Here is a 23,177-nt window from a genome sequence, read left to right as displayed (position 1 = left end):
GAATCAATTTTCCCAATTTCAAAGCCTTTTTTAATAAGGAACTTGGTTAAGCATTTATACCATGCTCTAGGAGCTTGTTTAAGACCATAAAGAGCTTTGTGAAGTTTGTAAACATGATTGGGTTTCTTAGGATTGACAAAGCCGGGAGGTTGTTTAACATAAACTTCCTGCTCTATTTCACCATTTAGAAAAGCACTTTTAATGTCCATTTGGTACAAGGTGATATCATGGTGATTAGCATAGGCAAGTAAGATGCGAATGGACTCAAGTCTAGCAACAGGGGCGTAAGTCTCACCATAGTACATACCTTCGACTTGCGTGTAGCCTTGGGCGACGAGACGTGCTTTGTTGTTAACTACTTGTCCATCTTCATCTTGCTTGTTGCGAAACACCCATTTGGTACCGATGATGTTGTGGTTGTTGTCGGGCTTCTCAACCAATGTCCAAACTTGGTTCCTCTCAAAGTTGTGTAGCTCTTCATGCATAGCATTTATCCAATCTGGATCTTCCAATGCTTCTTCAACCTTCATAGGTTCAACGCTAGATATGAAAGAATAGTTTTCACAAAAGTTAGCTAAACGAGTTTTAGAGCGAGTGATTCTCCCGGTTTGAATGTCATTGTAGATTTGCTCGACGGGATGATCTTTAGCAATTCTTGCTCGAACTCATGAAAGCTTTTGCTTGGGTCTTTGTTGAACATCTTCTTCATCTTGTTCTTCTTCTTGGCCTTCTTCATTGTTGGCGTTGTCGTTCTCTTGTCGTGGTGGAGAAGGAGGTTTTTGACGTTCATCTTGATGCACTTCCTCATTTTCTTCATCTTGGTGTGTCCCACTTGTGGATGCTTCCGTATCAGCTCTTGGTTCACCTTGTCGTGAAGAAGAAGCTTCCACTTGGACGGATGAGGTACTCTCCTTCACCTCCGTTGGACGGACCTTGCCAATAGACAAGTCTTGGATTGCTTCCGAAGGATCTTTGTCTCCTACATCAATTGGCAATTGCTCTACTTGCGAGCCGTTAGATTCGTCAAACTTCACATCTACCGTCTCTTCAACCTTTCGGGTGAAATTGTTGTAGACACGGTAAGTGTGAGAGTTTGAGCCATAACCTAGTAGGAAACCTTCATGAGACTTAGGAGCAAATTTAGAACGATGATGCTTATCAAGAATGTAGCACTTTGAGCCGAATACTCGAAAGTATCCAACTTGGGGTTTGTTACCGATGAGGAGCTCGTATGCCGTCTTGCTGAGTAGCTTGTGAAGATACAAGCGATTTGTTGCATGACAAGCTGTCTCAACCGCTTCTGCCCAAAAGTGCTTCGGTGTCTTGTACTCATCAAGCATCGTTCTCGCCATTTCGATGAGCGTCAGGTTCTTCCTCTCAACAACTCCGTTTTGTTGAGGTGTCTACGTAGCCGAGAACTCATGTGAAATCCCTTCTTCGTCAAGAAAGGTGTCCACATTTGCGTTCTTGAACTCCGTTCCATTATTGCTGTGAACCTTCTTGACCTTCACTTCAAACTGATTTTGGGCCTTCCTAGCGAAGTTTTTTAAGATCTTTTGGACCTGCGATTTATCATCGAGAAAGAACACCCACGTAAATCTGGAAAAATCATCAACTATAACTAGACCAAAAGAATTTCCACCGAGACTCTTGTAAGAGTTGGGACCAAAGAGATCCATGTGAAGTAGCTCAAGTGGCCTCTTTGTGGTCATGATGTTCTTCACGGGATGCCTTCCTCCAACCTATTTACCTGCTTGACAAGCACTGGAAAGTCTATCCTTATCAACTATGACATCATTAACTCCAAGGATATGATTCCCTTTAATAAGCTTGTCAAGGTTTCGCATTCCAACATGACCTAATCGTCTATGCCATAACCAAGCTTTTGAGGATTTAGCAATGAAGCAAGTTTTAGGTTGAGCCTTTTTAGTGAAATCAACAATGTATAGATCACCTCTACGCACACCGGTAAAGACCATTTTATGATTGTCTCGACGAAACACTTGGCAATCTACTTTAGTAAATAAGACATTGAAACCGAAATCAGCAAGTCTAGATACTGAAAGTAAGTTGTAACCAAGAGATTCAACAAGCATAACATTTTGTATGGAGCTATCATGTGATATCGCCACGTTACCAAGGACAACCACCTTACCCTTTGAGTTATCACCGGAAGTGACATACTTTCGAGGACTATCATTATCAGCAAGCTCACGAAACATGTCTTTATCTCCGGTCATGTGATTGGTACATCCACTATCAAGAACCGATTCCTTTCCTCCTGACATATATCCCCGAAGATTTTCCATAAGACCAAAATGTCTCATTGCATCATCAAGATCGAAGTCACTATCATCATCCTCATCATAGTATCCATGTTCAACATCGTCGTGTGGTGGATCAAATCCTAGAGAGGGTGATTCGTTAGAGTGAGTTTGACAATGATCTTGTCTATGAATTTTTATAGCTTCGGAAATAATGTCACTAATAATACCAACATTTCCTTTGGCATGCATAAGGTTTGTAAGCTCAAATAGACGATCACCAAACATAGGATCACTAGTATTCATTTTACTCAAAGCAATAGACTTATGGAGAATTTCATCTAGATTTTTCAATGAATAATCTGGAAATCGTTCCTCAAGAAATTTCCATATAGTATAGGCACACTTAAAGGTAGGCAAACATCCAATCAAGTTTCTAGGTAATCCTCTAATGATAAGTTCGGCAGTTCTAAGATTCCTAACCATGTCAATTGACTCATCATGGGTTGGATGCATAGGGTCAACATGAGGTGCACAAGGGCTAGCAATGTACTTGTTCAAATGATATTGATTGAAAATTACAAGCATCTCATTTTTCCACTCATGAAAATACTATCCATCAAGTATAGGCACTCTATGTCTAAGACTCCCCAAAGTAGACGCATCCATCTTCCTCCAATGGTGATTAAACCAAGGCAATGGAGACCAATGCTCTGATACCACTTGTAGGACCTTGAGAAGAGGTGTCTAGAGGGGGGGTGATTAGACACTAAGAGCCAAAGTTGCAGTTTTTAACCTTTTTAAAGTTTAAGTTGAGTTTAGGCACAAGTTTAACATTCACAACACATATCAAGCAAGCATGCAAAGAGTATATGAGCAGCGGAAAGTAAAGCATGCAACTTGCAAGAATGTAAAGGGAAGGGTTTGGAGGATTCAAACGCAATTGGAGACACGGATGTTTTTGGCGTGGTTCCAATAGGTGGTGTTATCGTGCATCCACGTTGATGGAGACTTCAACCCACGAAGGGTAACGGTTGCGCGAGTCCACGGAGGGCTCCACCCATGAAGGGTCCACGAAGAAGCAACCTTGTCTATCCCATCATGGCCGTCGCCCACGAAAGACTTGCCTCACTAGCGGTAGATCTTCACGAAGTAGGCGATCTCCTTGCCCTTACAAACTCCTTGGTTCAACTCCACAATCTTGTCGGAGGCTCCCAAGTGACACCTAGCCAATCTAGGAGACACCACTCTCCAAGAAGTAACAAATGGTGCGTTGATGATGAACTCCTTGTTCTTGTGCTTCAAATGATAGTCTCCCCAACCCTCAACTCTCTCTCATAGGATTTGGATCTGGTGGAAAGAGGGTTTGAGTGGAAAGAAACTTGGGGAAGGCTAGAGATCAAGATTCATATGGTAGGAATGGAATATCTTGGCCTCAACACATGAGTAGGTAGTTCTCTCTCAGAAAAGGTATGCTGGAAGTGTAGGTTCAGTCTGATGGCTCTCTCCATGAATGAAGAGGAGGTGGAGGGGTATATATAGCCTCCACACAAAATCTAACCGTTACACACAATTTTCCAAACTCGATGGGACCGAATTGAGAAACTCGGTCGGACCGATTCAACAAATCTAGTGACCGTTAGGATTTTCGGTAGGACCGAAATGCAACTCGGTAGGACCGATATTGTTAGGGTTAGGGCATAACGTAATCTCGGTGAGACCGATTACACAAACTCGGTGAGACCGATTTTGGTAATTAGCTAACCAGAGAGTTGGTCAGGCAAACTCGGTTGGACCAATTACTCAAACTCGGTGGGACCGATTTTGGTAATAAGTTAACCAGAGAGTTTGCATTGTAATCTCGGTACCGATTGCTCAAACTCGGCGAGACCGATTTTGATAATGGACATACACAGAGAGATTACAATCCCATCTCGATGAGACCGAGATCCCTATCGGTGAGACCGATTTGCCTAGGGTTTGTGGCAGTGGCTATGTCATCAAAACTCGGTGGCGCCGGATGGAAAGAATCAGTGGGGCCGAGTTTGACTTTAGGTTTAGGACATATGTGTGGAAGTGGGAAAGAAGTTGAGGGTATTTGGAGCATATCACTAAGCACTTGAAGCAAGAGGCTCATTAAGCAACACCTCATCCCTCGATAGTATTGGCTTTTCCTATAGACTCAATGTGATCTTGGATCACTAAAATGTAAAATGAAGAGTCTTGAGCTTGAAGCTTTAGCCAATCCTTTGTCCTTAGCATCTTGAAGGAGTTCCCACATCCTTTAGTCCATGCCACTCCATTGTTGAACTTATGTGAAACATACTAGATAAAAGTATTAGTCCAACAAGAGATATGTTGACATTAATTACCAAAACCACCTAGGGAGCACTTGTGCTTTCACACACTTTTCTAGCTACATGGTCCACATGTCATAGACTCAACTTCTTGACAAATCTTGCCACACTTGTGGTGGCCATTTTCTTAGCAACACTTTTTGTGGCAGCCACACTTTGCCTAAGCTTAGTTGTGCCAAAGTTAGTCATGAACCAAACAGACCCTAAGTTCAACTATGGAGTCTTCTAGATTCTACATGTGGCAGAATCTAGTGGAATGTAGATGATATCCAACGGCCAGTAGTGCTCGGATTTGCCATCTTTGTACCGCCGGATTGGCTTCATCCCACACCAACTTTCAAAGTTATTCACACACTATATAGGGGTATAGATATAGATGTGTCGGCCCGTGCGTTGCAATGGATCCAAAGCATATCTATTTAGTGGAGTGCACTCTAAAAACATTATCTATTTATTTTTCTCTAACCTTTCGTAGCCATGCAACCAAGCGACATAAGCTTCATGGGCACCCCCCACATCATATTATTCATACTATGTTGACTAAAAAAAAGATAAATCACCCAAAACAAGATCTTCCCATTTTTTGTTCCTACGATGTTATGTCGTGCACGTACCTAGTTGTATTGTGGTAGTACTAGTTGTATAGTACAAACTTGGTACTAGTAGGAGTAGTACTACGGAATGCTCCTACTCTATCAACGAGCCCATCTGACGCCAAATTTCTTGGCTTCCGTGATATAGCTACATCTTCCCCTCGTTTCTTTTTTCCAACCCGGTGGCGGGTGGGGTGCGGTTTCCCAATAGTCAGTTTTGCTCAACGGCGGTCCCACATGAAAGTGAAAATGCTAGGAAACACGCCTTCCCTAAGCTATGTGGCATGCTGAATGGGCCGTGGAGTACTCCCGATTCCCGGGCATGTGGGGGTGCGATGCGATCGCGGCAGGCCTTTTGCTTTTACTAGCAATGTGCCCGTGCGTTGCGAGGGATCCAAAGTAGTAGAATAGTAGTACTTGTTCACAAACTTGAAAGAAATCACTCTTGTTTTGATATACTCCTAATATATTACTTTCACTCAAAATATATTTCTCAGGCTGTTTTGAGGAGGTGAGGGAGGGATGTGGTTTCTTTCAAGATAATAAGGGGTTTTCTGCAAATTGGAGCAGAGAAGTGGGCTATTGTTGCAAAAATGCCACAACTTACCTCGCAACCATTAGATGCAGATCTAATGGTCAGAAACGATGGATGGAAGACACATCACCATCACCAACTGAGTCTTTTAAAGGAGTAGGAGTAGAAAAACATGAATAAATTGTAACATTTGGTTATGCTCCTTGGCATGATCAATAGATAGAAATAACGATTGGAAATGCTAGGGCGGGGCTATTTCCGCCAGATAAGCAGGTTATGTAGTAGCTAGGTTGGTGCATCATCGGTTTGGTCACATGTGGTCCGACATGTTCTAGTGTTTATAGCAAGATGCCCGTGTGTTGCACGAAGTTGATGGAAAAGGTAAAAACACCTTACAAATTTACGGATGGAGTACTAGTTACAGTATTGCATATAATTAAGCAAAGGGATCGCACATGTCGGTATTGACTGGAACGAGAATGCAATAGCATAATAAGAATTAAGGCCATGATGATGCAATCACAGTGGTGGTTACCGGAGGCAAGAAGAAAGATGCATCCATCCACGTATGACCTCCTCCTCCTCAACTTAGTGCGCCGGGACACCGACCGGCGGCTAAGGAGCGACGGCTTTTGTGGCGAGGTCAAGGTGCTTCTCAGCAAAGGCATCCAAGGCTTCCAGCCGGTTGAGGAAGGACAACGTCGTAGCGTCCTCACTGGCCTTGTAGATACCTATGTACACGATTTTCTCATACATGTGGATGTGTAGGTCGACGAATTCTTGTAGGGCGAGGCGCCACGCGGCGACCGCGACCTCCAGGTGGACATTCTTCGTTGTGTCGGCGGGTAGTTGCAGGGTCACCAGTGCTTGAAAGAGGTTCCAGACATGGAGGCCGCTTAGGGTGGCAGGCAATGAGGAGCCCGGGCACGCGGCCTGGAGGAGTGTGGCAATGTCGTCCGCGAGCTTCTTGAGGACAGTGAACTTGTTGGTGGTGGCAACGATCATCTGGTCTATTTGAGAGTCGTAGTTGGCGTCGACGGCGACCATCCACCAGCCGGTCGCCAACACCATCTGGATATGATCCTCGGCGCCATGCCGCAGGCCGGCATCGTGGACCATCTGGCACAGCCGCTGGCCGCTCGCGCGCATCGCTGCCATGGGTCTGGAGTGATCACTTTTGTGCTTAGTGTAGGTGCTTAGGCAAATGCTTAGGTGCGTATGATTTGGTAGATGCATTGGAATGGAGGGGCGCCTTTATATGAGGGCAAACTGCGTTGCATTCACATCGTGCAACCTCTTTTCCTGGTCCTCCTCCCATTACTTCCCTCATGCATTAATTAAAGGAGGATGCATTGGCTGTTCAACATTTCGGGAACTACTACTCCCTCCCTCGTTTGCATTAAATCCGTATCGGGAACTGCACCACCCACTGTAAAATCGAATAGTACTACGCCGCCACTGCACGCCCGGCTAAACACGCCTCCTCGCCTGTCAGGACCCCGACTCAATGTCACATCGATCTAGCCTGTAACACCTCATATCACTTTGCGGCCTCACACACGGTATTCCCACGGGTGTCGCCTTACCTTTGCCGGGGACCGTTTGCGCCTTTTGGCTCACGTATATGATGATGTCGCTAGCATCCATATGATAGGGAGCCCTGGCTGACATGACTAGTCGTAAACCCAAAGTGGCACAGACTTATAGGGACAGGCATCCATGACCCAGCATCGAACGTGTCGGTCATCAGCAAGTGGGTCCGGGCTGTAGCACTGGGCTAGCAGTACTCCGGTAAACCAGGCTGTAGCGGGTTAACAGGGCTCCGGTACTCAATGCGTGACATTTCCCCGAAGGGATAGACACAGGAACGAAGAAGGACACATGCCGGCCAGCCTAAGTGTTCCGGAGCAGTAGCAAGCTACCATGGCTCGGTGGAAACACTAGGAGACATTTCCCGGTAAGAGAGGCTACTAAAGATAAACAACTAGATAGTCAGATCCCACACATACCAAGCATTTCAATAACATACACACAATATGCTCGATATGTGCAATACAACATGGCATCACAACATGACTCTACAACTCAAGTATTTAATCAATAGGCTCCGAGGAGCGAGATATTACAAACATGGGTCTCATGACCCAACACTCAGAGCATACAAGTCAAAACACAAGCGGAAGCTTAACATGTCTGAGTACAGACATCTACAAATGAAAAAGGCTGAGAAGCCTGACTATCTACCAGATCCTGCCGAAGGCACAAGATCGTAGCTGAGGTAACAAGCTAAACATCGAAGTCCACGCGGAACTACTAGCGAGACCGAAGTCTCTCTGCAAAAACATAAAATAGGCAAACGTGAGTACAAATGTACCCAGCAAGACTTACATCAGAACTAACTACATATGCATCATTATCAACAAAGGGATGGTGGGGGTTTAACTGCAGCAAGCCAGCTTTGACTCGGTGGCTATCCTGAACTACGACTGCAAGTAACTCTTTTGAGGTGGCGCACACGAGTCCACATATTCACCATATCAATACACCACTATGGATCCGCTCCCGTCTCCCTACGAGAACGCCATCCATAGCACTCACGCTTATCTTGCGTATTTTAGAGTATCCACTTTCACTTGTCTATGAACTGTACAGGCAACCCAGAAGTCCTTTACCGTGGACACGGCTATTCGAATAGATCATATTAACCCTGCAGGGGTGTACTTCTTCACACACGCTCTCGCCACTTACCGCCATGTACACCTCGTGTATCTCGGCAACCTTCAAGCGGAAGCCTGGCGAGGGAGTCGGCCACGACCTGACTAACCACACAAGTCTCTCGTCCAGGTTTATCGCCTATTCGGGTTCCATCCGCAAGGAGATCCGGCCGAGGTGTCGCTCACGACCCCAAACGATGTGTGCAGGGTTCCCAAGCCCACCATCCGTGTGCTACTTGGTACACCGGGCCACTGTGCCTAGTCTGTCCCAAGCCCACCTGTACCGGGTGCCACTTGGTAGACTACTAACACAACCTACAAACACCAGAAACTAGTTGCAACTCCTGGACAGAGATCATGTTGATTAATAAGTCGAGAGGGGTCGAGTTACCGGAACCCAATGTGTGGTAGTAACTGGTCATGGATCACAAACACAGAACTCAGTTCCTGAGGACGGCTGCAATGAGACAACCACCATGTACTCCTACATGGCCTCTCACCGCTACCTTTACCAAATCGTGTTCAGACACTTAGCTCTCAATGGTAGGACATGTTCACACACCTCTGATTCATCCCCGATGAATCAGACCTGACTCAACTCTAAGCAGTAGCAGGCATGCCAAACAAGCATGAATGAGTAGGCACAACAGGGCTCAAACAACTCCTACTCATGCTAGTGGGTCTCATCTATTTACTGTGGCAATGACAGGTCATGCAAAGGATAAAGGGGTTCAGCTACCGCAACAAGTAACAGATGAATCGTTGTTGTCCTAATGCAGTAAAATAGAGCAGGAGCGAGAGAGTGGGATTGTATCAGAATGAACAAGGGGGTTTTGCTTGCCTGGCACTTCTGAAGATAGTATAGCTCTTCATCGGTGTCATCGAACTCATCGTCGAACCACGTCTATCGAGAGGGGACAAACACCGGCAACAGAGAAGAACACAATCAATGCAATGCAACAATATGATGCATGAGTGTGACATGGCAATATGCTGTGGTTTGAGCTAATGCAGCTAGCAACAAAGTTAAATGAAGTTGGTTTGAACCCTAAGTTCAAAACCAAACTCCATATGTGAAATTCAAATGTCATTTATATGATTTGTGCTAAACAGCAGCTATAAGTTGTTCTAACATGCATGAAAATAGTACAGATGGATAGATAGGATTTTTCTGATCATTTTTCATATATAAATTATTTCATTTGGAGTTACGGTTGAATTTCTATGAATTTTTGAAGTTTTGGATATTTTTTGAAATAAATAAATCATTTCTGATTTATTTAAAACTCCAGAAAACATTTTCAGGTCAACAGGGCGGGTTCAGGTCAAACCTGACCAGTGGGGCCCACTGGTCAGTGACTCAGTTGGTTAACTGGGTTGATTAGGGTTAAACTAATACTAACGAAAATGTCAGCAGGGCTGGCCCACATGTCAGTGGCTTAATTAATTAACTAAATTAATTAGTGTTAACTAATCTAACACCTAAACTAACAGGGCAATTAGCACTAATTAAAATCCTACACTAATTCAGTCAAAGGCCGGCCCCACATGTCATGGACACAGGGGGGTCCCGCCGTGGTCAAAATGGGTCAAACCCACCGGCGTTTAGCCGCCGGCGGCAGTAGACGCGGCGGGGCACTTGGGAACGGGCTGTGGTGCCCCGTTCGCAGCGGGGTTGGGCTCATTCGAGAGCCCAGACCAGCGCGCGTCGAGTGGTGGAGCCAGCCGGGCCTAGGGCGGCCGGAGGCGACGGCGGGGAGCTCGGTTGCGGCCGCCGGAGTTCGGGCGTGGGCGGCCGCGTGGTTCCAGTGCATGGGGGAGCTAGCTAGGGGTTGCGTTGGACTCGCCGTTTCTCCAGGAGCACGCCGAAGGCTCAAGCTCGAGCAGAGACGCACGCTGGCTGCGAGAGCAAAGACCATGGCGGACGGCGGCGCTCGGGTACGTCGGCTGGCATAGCTAGAGGATAGGAACGAGCTCGGGGAGGAGGGGGAAAGATGGAGGATCTCACAGCGCATCGGGTGGGGTCATCGACGAGCTCGGGGGCGCACGAGTGACGGTGAATTGGCGGCGACCATCGGCGCAGTCGAGGATGAAGACGATGGCGTGGAGGCGATGCAGAGCTTCCTGAGGGGCTTGGCTCGGTGGGGAGGAAGAGGGGGTCGAGGCGGAGCTCCTGAGCTCAGCGGAAGGGCGAGGGGTGGCCGGTGGCTGCGGCAATCGGCGTCGGCGACGATGGTGGCGTGTCGGTGGTGCTGCGGGAGAGAGCAGAGGAGGGGGAGGAGCATAGGGGGAGTGAGAAGGGTCGGGGGGGTTGCGTGGCGTCGCGGACGGGGTCCAGGGCGACGAGGGGAAGGCGACAAGCAGGAGGTGGCCGGGGCATCGCCAGCGCTCGCCACCGAGCTGCTTCGGGGCGAGGGGAGAAAGACGACAGGAGGAGGTGGGCTGGGCCGTGCTGGGCCGGTCCTGTTGGGCCACCAGGTGGGCTGCGAGGTGAGCGCCAGGTAAGTGCTCTGTTTTATTTTCTGTTTGTTTTATTTTTTAAATTTGTTTTGCCACTGTTTTGAATTTAAAATAATTCAAACAATGCCAAAAACTCCTCTGAATATTTTTATTTTGCTAGATGGACTTTTCCAAAAGCTCATAAAATATTTCAGGGGTATTTGAAATTATATTCTAATTATATGAATATAATTCAAATTCAAATAGCTAATGATTTAAATTCAAAGTCCCAAGATTAAGTCCTTAAAAATGTTCAATATTTTGGTTGGGACCAGAACCCTTGCCAAAAATTATCAAACATTTAAGAAGAGCATTTTGGAACAATGAATGAGATTTTAGGGTTTTTGCCCTTCTTTTATTTAAGTTTTTGAGGCTTCCAAATTTCCTCAGTTCAAGTTTCAAAAATTTAAACATGATGCAAACACTAGGCAGCACCAGAAGCTAGGGATGTGACAACTCACCCCCACTAAACAAGAATCTCGTCTCGAGATTCAAGCGTAGGGTAAGATGAAGGGGAAACGCAAACTAGTACAATCTTCACGATCTAGGGTGCACTTCATAAAAGCGTTGATTCGATCACCATCTTTGTCCCGTCGTCTTGCTCTGAGAACTCCAACTAGCATGACAGCAAGAGGAAAAGGACAACTCCGGAAGAATCGATCTTCTCGAAGATCAATCAACTTAGGATCAGCTCACAAAGTGAGTCATAGCAACATCTCTTGAGCTGAGACACGAAGCATACATCTGAAGAAATGGAGTGAGACAGATGACGAGGGCTCGCTAAGTAGACAACAATTCCAGACTTAAGAATGTGGTGATCGGTTGTCAACGTAGCGAGGATTTGAATTGCCATGATACCATAATGGGGCACCTTAGGGATGGTGACTCGTAGAAATATCCCCTTAAGTGGCAAAAAGAATTACCTTTGATTCAAAGATCATTGAAACTCTTTATACCAGCCTAAGGCAATTCTCGAGCGATCGTTTGGAGGGGTTTGGTAGAATGGCATACCCGGATTAGAATGGATGATGTGGATTACCTTGTTGAAAACAGCACAAGGGATGATTTTGCTTGTGCGTGCTCTCAAGAACTTGAGCATTTCCATATTTATCAAGGTTTTACCAATATCCGTGTCAAGGATCCTGGCAACACAACTTACTACCATGATGAATACCGGTGGAAGATGCAGATGCAAAGGAAGATAACACCTTCTCAGATTTCACCTTAGCGAGGCCAAGGAAACAAAATCTGGATGATCGACCGAGAGACATTTAGCACTCCGCTTCTAATGTTCTCCTTGATGTGCTAGCGTAATCCATAGATAATTATGGTTTGATATCTAGAACATCAAGTAAAAGGTCGGACTTCGGGGGCACAAGAATCCATAAGGAATAACTACGGAGGTAAATCCTGCAAAATCCTTATGGGGAGGTGGCCAACTTCTTCAAACAAGATACTACAATTATAGGTCTTCCGGCTGGGTGTGTTGGCCACGACATCCACTTTACTGGTTATCGAGGGACCAATATTATAGTTCTTGGGAAATGTTCCAACCATCATATCTGCCTGAGATTCAGAACTGGTTTGTGTCAGAATATTCCAGACTCATCGAGTCTAGGAAGAAAAATGAAAGTTTGCAACACAAATCGATGAGATGATGTTGCGAGATTCTCGGGAAATGAACTACGATAGCAAGCTCCAAAGCATGAGCTGGTTCTGCTACGCACGTGTGAACACGCTGTTCCAGGCAAACATGATCACATGGTAGTCTTACAATAAAACACTACCGAGTTCTGGTAGGGAACCATCATTGAGGATATCGAAGTTCTTTCATAAGTCCGGATTAGCTCTTATGAAGGAACTCCTTCTCCTTGAACAAATCAATTAGTGGCTTGGGGTGCTACGGAATACATATGGAGTGGAGGTAATTAATCTACCAGACCATAGTATACTTTGCACATGCATGACTGACTTGGGACGATTCCAGAGGAAACAAAAGAAACCTTTCTCAAACCCACGGCGGCAACTTGCACCAAATGCACATGAATTGGAGGAAGTCACTTCTTCCATCCAAGCATAGGCTTCATGAACAGAACATGAAGGCATTGCTTACAAAGTTTCCAACACTAGGTTGATGTTCAACATGAATCATGGGGGAGACAAAATGCTGCTGATAGGCTCAACAGCAACTCATCAGAATTTCCATATCACTGGACTTCCACCATCATGTGAACAAGGTGATAGTATTGGTCAGACCAAAAGATATAATGGTGTATGCTCGAGGGACAGCCACGAGTAAGACAACATTACGAACATCGTTGGTTCTGATTTTATTTGACGATAGCCCATACTTAAATCAAAGTTTTTATAAGACAATAGGTCCAATAACTGATCACAGGGACCAATCGATGAAGATATCATCTTTCTTCAACTAACACACCAACACCAGGATATCCCTTTGAAACGAACTAAGTTAGGTAAGCTTTTATCTTCCAACTCTCCAAGTTGTCGTTTAGCTTAACCAACTAGCTCAGAGGTATCCAACACGAATTCTTGGAGAAAGGGTGGTTTACAGGAATAAACCAACTTGATCACGAACTCAACATAGCGGTCAGGTGACAACCTGGTAATACTTCCGAGAAGATATACGGAAAATCACGAACCACCGATATGTTACTAAGCTCGAGAACAATCTTGCTTTTCAGGGCAAGATGATATGATCAAATGAGCGAGGACTTGACAAAATCCTAACTCATCAATCAAAGAGTGCACCAGGAAATAAGGACTAGGTAGCACAATCTATCTTAGAATGGTGATTCAATAACCAACATGCTAAGAATGAGAATATTGTCCATTTACTACCAAGCAACTAGTTGCTAGGGGTACTGATTTCACACATCATAGTTCACCCGTCGGCATTCCGGTTGCAACAACACGGAAGCCGAGAAATGAATAATGATGGCAAGAAGTATCACTGCAACAAGAATTCATAAGAGGGTGTGCAATTCCAATGATATTCCTGATATAAAGATGGTAATACCTCAAGGTAGAACAGACCAGAAGCTGGATTGCAACTTGATCTGCGGAACACAACTACTTTGACCCAATCCTAAATATGGATGAGGTACTGGAGTTTGTTCCTCCTAGTCATTCCGGAATAGAATGGCTTGACAGACCACAAGAGTAATAGGCATCGATGAATTAATGCACACATAATCTTGACTATCAATTGATAGACGAGGGTCAGAAGACAACTAAAGAGGGACAACTCAAAGGAACATACGATTTTCTAAGTTGTGGATGCATGGTTTAGCATGTCGAACGAAGTTCAACATATTTCTTCCGGATAACCCATGCAGAAAGGTAGAACTGGCAGAGCCACAATATATAATGGAGAACTCATCAAGAGCACTCTGGTTGTGATCGTTCAGTTCAACGAGGAACTTCTGCCATAAGTAGTTCATGGTATTTGGAAGAAGAAGATACCACGGACTTTAAGGACTATCGCAAAGGTTACTAATAACCTAAGGGAGCTAGCAATTACTATCAACATGAAGTAAGTAGGGTGAATCTCGGGTTCAAAACCCAGAAGTGAAATGCCTACTAACTAAGTGGCATCACGGGATGCTTACGAGAATGATGGCCAGAATCATCACACTGGGACACAAATCATGGCTAAATTACTAGATGATCCCCTAAGACACCTAGGGTCATAATACTAGCTCCAACATATATGCCAAGGCAATAAAGTACCTCAACTCACTGATTTGTGTGATTAATCTGACCAAAGGCACATCGGAAACAGGAGGTAGGGATTTGCAAATGCATCCGAGTATTTATAAACCTGGGATGACTCGGACAGCATAACGGCTGTAAATGCTCAAAAGATTGGAGACATGCTACAAAAATGGTGGCATAGCCACTCAGAAGCACAATATCAAGGTTCCGAGATCAATAGTTAGCATACAGAGGTAGAAACTGAATTGAGGCTTGAAACTATCAATCCTATAAGTCTCTAAGATAGTAACTCGTCATCCTAGTAGATAGATGAGAAGCCTAGTTCTTAATCCCCGTAGAAGAGAAGAGGTTGACTCAGATCAGAAGGCCACGAGGTATAAGGAGTAAAAAGAGCCTTACGTTCCCATCCCACAATCAATTCCCTTATATAACTAAAGAATTTCTAGACTCAACTTCGACCAGTTTGGCTTGGTAATCCTACAGGCAGTCAAGCTCTGATACCAACGCTGTCAGGACCCCGACTCAATGTCACATCGATCTAGCTTGTAACACCTCATATCACTTTGCGGCCTCACACACGGTATTCCCACAGGTGTCGCCTTACCTTTGCCTGGGACCGTTTGCGCCTTTTGGCTCACGTATATGATGATGTCGCTAGCATCCATATGATAAGGAGCCCGGGCTGACATGACTAGTCGTAAACCCAAAGTGGCACAGACTTACAGGGACAGGCATCCATGACCCAGCATCGAACGTGTCGGTCATCAGCAAGTGGGTTCGGGCTGTAGCACTGGGCTAGCAGGACTCCGGTAAACCGGGCTGTAGCAGGCTAACAGGGCTCCGGTACTCAATGCGTGACATTTCCCCGAAGGGACAGACACAGGAACGAAGAAGGACACATGCCGGCCAGCCTAAGTGTTCCGGAGCAGTAGCAAGCTACCATGGCTCGGTGGAAACACTAGGAGACATTTCCCGGTAAGAGAAGCTACTAAAGATAAACAGCTAGATAGTCAGATCCCACACGTACCAAGCATTTCAATAACATACACACAATATGCTCGATATGTGCAATACAACATGGCATCACAACATGACTCTACAACTCAAGTATTTAATCAATAGGCTCCGAGGAGCGAGATATTACAAACATGGGTCTCATGACCCAACACTCAGAGCATACAAGTCAAAACACAAGCGGAAGCTTAACATGTCTGAGTACAGACATCTACAAATGAAAAAGGCTGAGAAGCCTGACTATCTACCAGATCCTGCCGAAGGCACAAGATCGTAGTTGAGGTAACAAGCTAAACATCGAAGTCCACGCGGAACTACTAGCGAGACCAAAGTCTCTCTGCAAAAACATAAAATAGGCAAACGTGAGTACAAATGTACCCAGCAAGACTTACATCAGAACTAACTACATATGCATCATTATCAACAAAGGGATGGTGGGGGTTTAACTGCAGCAAGCCAGCTTTGACTCGGTGGCTATCCTGAACTACGACTGCAAGTAACTCTTTTGAGGTGGCGCACACGAGTCCACATATTCACCATATCAATACACCACTATGGATCCGCTCCCATCTCCCTACGAGAATGTCATCCATAGCACTCACGCTTATCTTGCGTATTTTAGAGTATCCACTTTCACTTGTCTATGTACTGTACAGGCAACCCAGAAGTCCTTTACCGTGGACACGGCTATTCGAATAGATCATATTAACCCTGCAGGGGTGTACTTCTTCACACACGCTCTCGCCACTTACCGCCATGTACACCTCGTGTATCTCGGCAACCTTCAAGCGGAAGCCTGGCGAGGGAGTCGGCCACGACCTGACTAACCACACAAGTCTCTCGTCCAGGTTTATCGCCTATTCAGGTTCCATCCGCAAGGAGATCCGGCCGGGGTGTCGCTCACGGCCCCAAACGATGTGTGCAGGGTTCCCAAGCCCACCATCCGGGTGCTACTTGGTACACCGGGCCACTGTGCCTAGTCTGTCCCAAGCCCACCTGTACCGGGTGCCACTTGGTAGACTACTAACACTACCTACAAACACCAGAAACTAGTTGCAACTCCTGGACAGAGATCATGTTGATTAATAAGTCGAGAGGGGTCGAGTTACCGGAACCCAATGTGTGGTAGTAACTGGTCATGGATCACAAACACAGAACTCAGTTCCTGAGGACGGCTGCAATGAGACAACCCACCATGTACTCCTACATGGCCTCTCACCGCTACCTTTACCAAATCGTGTTCACACACTTAGCTCTCAATGGTAGGACATGTTCACAGACCTTTGATTCATCCCCGATGAATCAGACCTGACTCAACTCTACGCAGTAGCAGGCATGACAAACAAGCATGAATGAGTAGGCAGAACAGGGCTCAAACAACTCCTACTCATGCTAGTGGGTTTCATCTATTTACTGTGGCAATGACAGGTCATGCAAAGGATAAAGGGGTTCAGCTACCGCAACAAGTAACAGATGAATCGTTGTTGTCCTAATGCAGTAAAAGAGAGCAGGAGCGAGAGAGTGGGATTGTATCGGAATGAACAAGGGGGTTTTGCTTGCCTGGCACTTCTAAAGATAGTATAGCTCTTCATCGGTGTCATCGAACTCATCGTCGAACCACGTCTATCGAGAGGGGACAAACACCGGCAACAGAGAAGAACACAATCAATGCAATGCAACAATACGATGCATGAGTGTGACATGGAAATATGCTGTGGTTTGAGCTAATGCAGCTAGCAACAAAGTTAAATGAAGTTGGTTTGAACCCTAAGTTCAAAACCAAACTCCATATGTGAAATTCAAATGTCATTTATATGATTTGTGCTAAACAGCAGCTATAAGTTGTTCTGACATGCATGAAAATAGTACAGATGGATAGATTGGATTTTGCTGATCATTTTTCATATATAAATTATTTCATTTGGAGTTACGGTTGAATTTCTATGAATTTTTGAAGTTTTGGATATTTTCTGAAATAAATAAATCATTTCTGATTTATTTAAAACTCCAAAAAACATTTACTGCGTCAGCATGACATCATCCTGACGTCATCAGGTCAACAGGGCGGGTTCAGGTCAAACCTGACCAGTGGGGCCCACTGGTCAGTGACTCAGTTGGTTAACTGGGTTGATTAGGGTTAAACTAATACTAACGAAAATGTCAGCAGGGCTGGCCCACATGTCAGTGGCTTAATTAATTAACTAAATTAATTAGTGTTAACTAATCTAACACCTAAACTAACAGGGCAATTAGCACTAATTAAAATCCTACACTAATTCAGTCAAAGGCCGGCCCCACATGTCATGGACACAGGGGGGGTCCCGCCGTGGTCAAAATGGGTCAAACCCACCGGCGTTTAGCCGCCGGCGGCAGCAGACGCGGAGGGGCACTCGGGAATGGGCTGTGGTGCCCCGTTCGCAGCGGGGTTGGGCTCATTCGAGAGCCCAGACCAGCGTGCGTCGAGTGGTGGAGCCAGCCGGGCCTGGGACGGCCGGAGGCGACGGCGGGGAGCTCGGTTGCGGCCGCCGGAGTTCGGGCGTGGGTGGCCGCGTGGTTCCAGTGCATGGGGGAGCTAGCTAGGGGTTGCGTTGGACTCGCCGTTGCTCCAGGAGCACGCCAAAGGCTCAAGCTCGAGCGGAGACGCATGCTGGCTGCGAGAGCAACGACCATGGCGGACGGCGGCACTCGGGTACGGCGGCTGGCATAGCTAGAAGATAGGAACGAGCTCGGGGAGGAGGGGGAAAGACGGATGATCTCACAGCGCATCGGGTGGGGTCATCGACGAGCTCGGGGGCGCACGAGTGACGGCGAATCGGCGGCGACCATCGGCGGCGGTCGAGGATGAAGACGATGGCGTGGAGGCGATGCAGAGCTTCCTGAGGGGCTTGGCTCAGTGGGGAGGAAGAGGTGGTCGAGGCGGAGCTCCTGAGCTCAGCAGAAGGGCGAGGGGTGGCCGGTGGCTGCGGCAATCGGCGTCGGCGGCGATGGTGGCGTGTCGGTGGTGCTGCGGGAGAGAGCAGAGGAGGGGGAGGAGCACAGGGGGAGTGAGAAGGGTCGGGGGGCTTGCGTGGCGTCGCGGACGGGGTCCAAGGCGACGAGGGGAAGGCGGCAAGCAGGAGGTGGCCGGGGCATCGCCAGCGCTCGCCACGGAGCTGTTTCGGGGCGAGGGGAGGAAGACGACAGGAGGAGGTGGGCTGGGCCGCGCTGGGCCGGTCCTGTTGGGCCACCAGGTGGGCTGCGAGGTGAGCGTCAGGTAAGTGCTCTGTTTTATTTTCTGTTTGTTTTATTTTTTTTTAAATTTGTTTTGCCACTGTTTTGAATTTAAAATAATTCAAACAATGCCAAAAACTCCTCTGAATATTTTTATTTTGCTAGATGGACTTTTCCAAAAGCTCATAAAATATTTCAGGGTATTTGAAATTATATTCTAATTATATGAATATAATTCAAATTCAAATAGCTAATGATTTAAATTCAAAGTCCCAAGATTAAGTCCTTAAAAATGTTCAATATTTTGGTTGGGACCAGAACCCTTGCCAAAAATTATCAAACATTTAAGAAGAGCATTTTGGAACAATGAATGAGATTTTAGGGTTTTTGCCCTTCTTTTATTTAAGTTTTTGAGGCTTCCAAATTTCCTCAGTTCAAGTTTCAAAAATTTAAACATGATGCAAACACTAGGCAGCACCAGAAGCTAGGGATGTGACATCGCCTCCATCAAATCCTCCGTTAAACCCGCACGCAAACCGAGAAACCTACTACGGCCACACGTCCGTTCATGAGCGGGCCAGAATTAACGCAACATTGGCCGAGCTCCTCCCATCCGCCCTCAGTTTAAACGAGGCCAGACGTCAGCCAAGCTCCTACCGTTCGCCCTCTATTTAAACGAGGCCAGACAGACATCAGGCAAGAATTGCACCCCTCCGCCACTCCCAATCTCCTCCTTCACCATTTTCTCCACACTTCCGATGGCTTCCGAGGAGCCGTTCTCCGGCATACTACCCGGCTGGGTGGCCCACTGAGCCCTCCGGATACGGGCGAGGCTGCTTGGTGCTTCACCAACCTCGCTTGGCCTGACAGAGCTAGTTGCCACCCCAAGCAGGTGCGTGGTTCAGCAACTCGCCGCTCCAGTTCAGCTCGATGAGGAGTGGCGAGTTGCTCCACGCCGGCACGGCGGTGAGCACGCCGGTACGGGTGTCATCGCTACTGTGTCGTACCTCGCCACTAGTGTCTGCGGTGGCCGCGCCTCCCGTGTCTGTGGGCGCGCCTCCCGTGCCTGCGGTAGCGCCATGTAGGCAGAGATAGAAGTCGGGTGCATGGAGAGCGACGAGTCGGTGGCCAGCTTCTCCATGTCCGCCGCCATCATCAAGGAGAAGTAGAACACGGGAGGCCACCGCCACTTGGGTCCCATGAAGGCCACCCGCGAGGCGACGACTGCGCATTCAGGTGGTTTATTTGCTGCTCTGTCTGTTCCGAGGACCTTCGTAGACCCCGCAAGTTTTTGCCGGACATGAGGAAGACAAAGGGATCCGCAGGCAGCCATTTAGATTAGGTACTCCCTCACCAACTGGCGAGAAATATTTGTTCTAAGAATGGATAAATTGTATGTATCTATAACTAAAATAAGTCTAGATACATCCATTTCTAGGACAAGTATTTCCCGACGAAGGGAGCATTAATTATACTAGGAGAGTCGGATTAGCACCGCTTAGTTCATGTAAATGTAATGAAATCCATCATGTTTATATGAAGATCCGGCTTTTTTTATAAAAAATCCTTCATGCTTATATGAAATCAGTCCGTGTTTGCACAAATTTCATCTGGTTGGTTAGAGTTGTGAAAATGTATGTCGCTGGCATCCTCCATGGAAGGAAGCGGGAGGAAATTTGCCGGCAGCCTTGGAGATGCTCTTATGCTGGAAATAATAGAGTGACATCCAATCCATTTGAGTTAATTGCGTGTATGGTTCTCCCTCTATAAAAAGTTAATTGCATGTACGGTGTACACGTGACTTGCAGGGTGGCTACAACTTCATACAGAAAGTTAAAAAGAAACAAGTCCATCCTTAATCTTGTATTCTAAGTACTCTGTGGGTTCCACTGTCAGTAGAGTAGCGAAAGAAGTATATATTAAATAAGTAATATATAATATAAAAATCTAAAGTTAAAGACAGAACTGAAACTCAGGTCATAGCGTTGTGAGCATCCGGCGCTAACCAGTCCAGCACATTTTTGTTGTAGACCATGCTGGAGATATATCTCCATGTCTACTCTTATACTCCATCCGTTCCTAAATATTTTTCTTTTTCAGATTTCAAATGGACTACAACATACAGATGTGTATGTAGACATATTTTAGACTATAGATTCATTCATTTTGCTTCGTATGTAGTCACTTGTTGAAATCACTAAAAAGACAAATATTTAGGAACGAAGGGAGTAGAAAACAGAGTTGGTGATGATGGTGTGCGTGCAATCCTGCAATATAGGCCATCGGATTTAAATCTAACGCATAGGAATGAAACTATGGCAATTTTGCAAAAATATACCTACGCCCCTCTCCACGTTCGCAAATAAGGCCTTCCCTCATTCATCCTTTTCTCTCAGAAGATAAACTACTCATACAAATGCATCTTGATGTTCCGTGCAACGCACGGGCATCTAGCTAGTTTCTTTCAAAATAGTTACTGTGATAATTGGGTTGAAGTGATATATTTTATGTGTGCCCCGAATGATTTTAGATTCACTAGTAGTAACAAAGAAAAGGTTTGCCTTGTTAATTAACAGAAAATAGGGTGAAAACTATCACATGAGGCCGGTAAAAATGAGGCACACTGGGTTCAGCGTCATCGTCACTACAACTGTGCGCATGCGAGAAGTCTACATATCGAGGGGGCTACTGAGAAAAAGATGTATCGAGTGTGTCTGAGTGAGGCACAGAGGCACAATGTTTGAGAGAGAAACCAATTGACAGATTAAGATCAGATTGAGTTGTCACCCTTCTGCTATCATTGTGGGGGGGGGGAGATAATGACGTATCGAGAGTGTGCACGGTAGGCACAGGGGCACAACTAGCGAGTGTGTGTGTATGTGTGTGTGTTTGAAAGGGGAGCAGATAGATTACTATCAAGAACGAGGTGCCACCCTACTCCTTTAGTGTCGGGTAGTGTGTGTGTGTGTGTGTGTGTGGGTGTTTGTGTGTGTGTGTTTGAGAGAGAAGCCAGTCGATAGATTAGTATCAAGATCGAGGTGTCACCCTACTCCTTCGGTGTCCGGAAGTGTGTGTGTGGGGGGGGGCAGTGACACTTACATATCTCTACTCTTAGAAAAAATAGAGTTGGTGATGATGGTGTTCCTGCCATCTTGCAATATAGGCCATTCGATTTATATCCGACGAATAGGAAGGAAACTATGGCAAATTTGCAAAAAGATACCCACACCCCTCTCCACATTTGCAAATAAGGCATTCCCTCGTTCATCCTTTTCTCCCACAAGATAAACTACTAATACAAATGCATCTTGATGTTCCGTGCAACGCATGGGCATCTTGCTAGTAGGGAGAAGGAGTCTGTGTGACACATATCTAGCTATAAGAAGGGATAGGTAGATAGCATGTGTGTGAGGCATATTAAAGCATCACGAAGATAAACAAAAGGTGTGCATGCAAGTGCCAGAAATAATGAAGCAAGAAACAATGTGTACGCGCGCATGTGTGTCTGTGTGCATGTGTGTGTGTGTGTGTGTGTGTGAGAGAGAGAGAGAGAGAGAGAGAGAGAGAGAGAGAGAGAGAGAGAGAAATCTGAAAACAAAAGGTGCTCTGCTGGAATCCCATTGTATGTATTCATATGGTTCTGGAACTTGAGTTAACCTTAGGATATGTGTGAGAGACATAATTATACATTAAGACATTAGTGGCTGTGGGTGGGAAGAATTAAAGGGGTGGGCATGTTCGATAGAGAGAGCGTGTGTGTTTCTGTGTGAGATACTTGTAGGACGGGGTAGAAAGACGAATTCTAACCTTGACGGAGGGAGAGAAATACACGAAGTGCGCGTGTGTGATTCCGATGCCCACAGGGAAATGAGATATGTATGCGTGTGAGAGAGATTGCACAATTCATTCACATATCACTATCAATCGATCATGGACGTGCATCGCTTGAACATAAATCAATATCTACTTCGTATCGTGGCCAAAGGTACAATATCGATTCAATGCTATAAAGATTGGACACTCACATATCACATTTGTTTCTATCTAAATAAAGCTTTTCAGTTGTGCATGCCAAAGTTACAGTGATGTTTCCAATGTAGCTATCATGTACATGAACCATTGTTACTGTTGCATTCAAATTCATTAGTATTGGATGATTTAAGGTTCTGTTATAAAGTATTATATGTAATATTCATATATGAATTCAGCGGGTACGCAATTTATGAAATGGAGGCTATGTAATCATATGAGGT

The sequence above is a fragment of the Triticum dicoccoides genome, chromosome 6B (assembly GCF_002162155.2).
Source record: "Triticum dicoccoides isolate Atlit2015 ecotype Zavitan chromosome 6B, WEW_v2.0, whole genome shotgun sequence".
In the NCBI taxonomy this organism is placed as follows: Eukaryota; Viridiplantae; Streptophyta; class Magnoliopsida; order Poales; family Poaceae; genus Triticum; species Triticum dicoccoides.
This window is presented reverse-complemented; position numbering follows the sequence as displayed.